Source organism: Capsicum annuum, chromosome 7, assembly GCF_002878395.1.
Source record: "Capsicum annuum cultivar UCD-10X-F1 chromosome 7, UCD10Xv1.1, whole genome shotgun sequence".
Classification (NCBI taxonomy): Eukaryota; Viridiplantae; Streptophyta; class Magnoliopsida; order Solanales; family Solanaceae; genus Capsicum; species Capsicum annuum.
The window spans coordinates 194,528,129-194,532,703 of record NC_061117.1 but is presented as its reverse complement, the minus strand read 5'-3'; positions in this window follow the sequence as shown (position 1 = coordinate 194,532,703).

The window sequence follows — 4,575 nt, the reverse complement described above, 5'->3', positions numbered from 1 at the left end:
ATAATTATTCTCATGGGGTTTAAGCTGTCTAGAGGCGTAGGCTATGACCTTACCTCTCTATATGAGGACACAACCCAAACCTACTCTATATGCATTACAGTACACAACAAAACCATCTAAACTGCCTGGTAGAGTCAAGACTCGGGCTGAGGTGAGTCGAGTCTTCAACTCCTGAAAACTCTTCTCGCAGGAATCTGACCACTGAAACTTAACTTTCTTCTGAATCAATCTAGACATGGGGGATGCAATAGAATAAAAACCTTCAACAAACTGATGGTAATATCTAGCTAAACCCAAGAAAATCCTGATATATGGTGGAGAGATGGGTCTAGGCCAATTTCTCACCACTTCAATCTTTTAAAGATCAACTCTAATGCCATCACCAGAAATAATATCACTAAGAAATGCTACTGATCTTATCTAGAATTCACATGTACTAAATTTAGCGAATAACTGATGAGCTCTAAGAGTCTAAAGCACTATCCTAAGATGGTCTGCATGATCTCTTTCGCTACGAGAATAGACAAGAATGTCATCAATGACAACTATGATGAACATGTCCAAGTACTGCTTGAACACTTGGTTCATCAATTCCACGAAGGCTATTGGGATATTTATAAGACCAAAGTACATAACTAAAAATTCAAAGTGACCATACCGAGTTTGAAAAGTTGTTTTTGAAATGTCACGTTCTCTGACTCTAAGCTGATGATAGCCTGATCTGAGGTCTATCTTAGAAAAGTAACTGGCACCCTGAAATTGGTCAAACAAGTCATCGATTCTAGGAAGTGGGTATTTATTCTTGACTGTGACCTTGTTCAACTAACGATAGTCTATGCATATTATGAGAGAACCATCTTTCTTACGCACGAATAAAATAGGTGTGCCCCATGGGGAGATGCTGGATCTTATGAATCCCTTATCTAAGAGATCCTTTAACTGTTCTTTTAATTCTTTGAGTTCAGCTGGAGCCATTTCGTATGGAGGAATAGATATAGGCTGAGTATCTGGGAGAAGGTCTATTCCAAAGTCGAATTCCCTTTTAGGAAGAACTTCGAGAAGATCTTCAGGAAATAAATTTGAGAATTTATTTACTACTGGGACTGACTCAAGAGTAGGGGTTTCTGAGTTAGAGTCTTTATCTCGTACAAGATGATAGACACACCCCTTGGATATCATCTTTCTGGCCCTAAGGTAAGAAATCAACTGACCCCTAAGAGCAGTAGTACTACCCCTCCATTCAAGGATTGGTTGATTTGGAAACTAAAAATGAACTATTCTATTTCTATAATAAACTGAGGCATAGCATGAGTGGATCTAATCCATGCCAAGAATGACGTCAAAATCCGTCATCTCTAACTCTATGAAATCAACTGAAGTAACTTTTTGAAATATTGTGATCGGACAGTTCCTGTTTACCTGTCTGGCTACAATGGAAATTCCCATTGGGGTAGACACTGAAAAGGGCTCTACTAGATTTTTGGGACTGACTCCAAAATTTACAGCTATATATGGAGTTACAAAAGAAAGAGAAGCTCCAGGATTTAGTAAAGCATAAATATATAAGTGAAAGACCTGCAACATACCAGTAACTACGTCAAGAGAATTTTCCAGATCTTGATAGGACTGAATAGCATATAATCTGTTCGGACACTGACCACTGGTAGCACTGGAAGCGTCACCCTATTGAGTTGGGTGGTCGGATGAAACTGATGACTGATTGAACTGGCTCTATTAGCGCACATCCCTACTTTTCTGAGAAACTACCCAACACTCTCGAATTCAATGGCCTGGCTTTCCACACTCGAAGCACACATCACTACCCGTTCTAAACTCACCCTGATGGTGTCTGTCATACTTTTGACATAAAGGATTGGTACGAGCACTGCTAACACAGACCTGGGACTTAGAGCCTAGTGCCCTATCCCTATTATCATTTCTGAAGTTGGGTACTGGGGTAATGGCTGAAAAAGGTACTGGGGCTGAAGACCTCTGATGAAACTGAGGATGGTTACCACCTTCTGACTTTGGCTAATTGGAATTAAAACTACCCATCCTAGCTATCTTGTTTCCTCTCTCCCTCTCTTTAATCTTTTGATCCTCTATCTGTTGAGCATGGACCATCAGTATAGAAAAATCCATTTCACTAATTAGCATTGCGGTCCTATACTCCTTGACCATACTATCAGATATACCAGACACAAACTTACTCATCTTGGACCTATTATCAGCTACCACATGAGGACCATACCTAGCTAAATAAGTAAACTTAAGGGAATACTACCTCACACTCCTACTGCCTTATCTCAAATTAATAAATTCTAACACCTTGGCCTCTCTCAACTCTAATGGAAAGAATCTATCCAAGAAAGTCGTGGAAAACTCTTCCCATTCTATAGGCCCTTCCCTATATCAATACCTCTATTAAGTTTCCACTACTTAAACCAAGTATGGGCTACATCCTGCAATTGATATGCAGCCAACTCTGCATTCTGACTAGATGTCACCCCCATAGCATCCGTTACCTTTTGAACCATATCTAAGAATTCCTATGGATTCTCTTTAGACTTAGACCCCATGAAGGAAGGAGGATTCATTCGGGTGAAATACCAAATTCTGGTTACAGGAGTATTGGCCACTGGGTTGGCCAGAATAGCAGTTGTCCGTTTATTTTATGCTGCTATAGAGTTTGCTAGAGTAGTAAACGCAGCCCTGAATTCTATGTGAGAGACATGCTCGTCCAGAGGATCTTCTTGGATGGGCTGAGGGGCTGGCTGAGTTCCTGTTCTTTTTCTGTTCTTCTTGGGAGGCGTGTTCTATAAATGGAAGAAAGAAATGGATTAGACAGGGAGTTTAACTTGACCTCATGCTCACTTGTACAACATGAATACTGAAAGAAGGGAAACTTTTCCTAGACGCCTTGTAGCCTATCATCCATAAGTGTGGCGCGATACATACCCATGCACAAGACTCTACTCGATGCGACTTTCAGACTTCCTAGGATACTTTAAAACCTTAGGCTATGATACCAAGTTTGTAATGACCTGAGACTACCCCTTAGTCATTACACGGTGCTTACAGTCTTGAGGGACCACAAGCTAACCCATGAGCTGGTACCTGCTATAAGCACTGGATAATATGATCATAAATGTAAAAGAATACTAATATGCCATAAGGTTTTAATAACTAAATTTAAAACTGGAATATGAGTCCATAGAAACAACTGACTGAATCTAATAAAATAATGATAAACTGGATAACTAACTATAATATTTGAATACTGAATAACTGACTCTAAAGTCTAAAAAGCCTCTAAAACTGACTAACTGAATATGAGTTGATGGGAAAGGCCCCAACTAACTCCAACTAACTACTAACTAAGACATGAAATAAAATAAGTCTATCCTCAAAGTATGAGGACTCACCACTGCTACTGATGAGGATCTGATAAGTATAATCACAAATTGGGAACTGAGTATCAGAACCTATGATATAATACATCATAGCGCAAAAGAAAAAGTATGCGATCAGTACTTTGAATGTACTGGTATGCTAAATGAGGTAGGCTGATAGGCATGGTTTCATGAATGAAACTAATAATTAACTGGATACACATGTAAAGCATGGAGTACTGAATAAAGAGCATGAAATTTGTAGGTACTGAAAATGCATAAAAATTTATAAATACTGAGCATGCATGACCATGCATTTAACATGAACTCAGTAAAATCTGTAAACTAAAATACTAAAATCTGAAGGTCAAACAATACTAAGACTGAATAATTGAACTAAGACTATAACTGAGACTATATCTGAGACTATGGGAGGTATCATCTAACCGATATTCCCCAATTTGAGCTAATCGGGGTCTAACCTATAACCCCAGCTGGAGGGTGTTAATACCGTACCACGGGTACTAACAATGGATGTGTGGATCAACTAAACTAATATAATGTCCAAAGAACTAAGGGTGTCAAGCCTAAACTGATGGGTGACCCATACGAGATAGTCAAGCCTAATCTGACGGGTGACTACTCATATCCTATGCTGGCTACGTAGTTCTAGAGCATAGGGATTGCTACTAACGAATCTGCCTATATGATAGGGAAGACACCATCCCTACACTCGCTCGGTGCTAAATCCTACTCCCAACTGAAAGACACTGAGATACTATACTGTTCTGAGTTGAATAACTAATATCTGACTATTCTGATAATGCTCGTAATATAATCTGAAGACTATTCTGTAATGTACTGAGACTAGACTAAATAAATAGCTATTAATTTTAGGTATTCAATACCCCCAGGACTCAAAACAATTATAGTAAAATGACACTAATACTTGGAGATCAAAACATGAAGGATCATAATAATTAAATCACTCTTGTAGGCATTTAATCAAACACTTGTAGTTCATGGTTTAAAACAATCATAGGAATGACATGGAATTTGTAGGAATAGCATGAATTCATCATAATAGCATTAAATCATGGTTTAATTCAATAAATAATAGTATTAAAATAAGGAAGATTGAATAATAATAATAATTTCATGGTAACATCGTATAAAATCAATA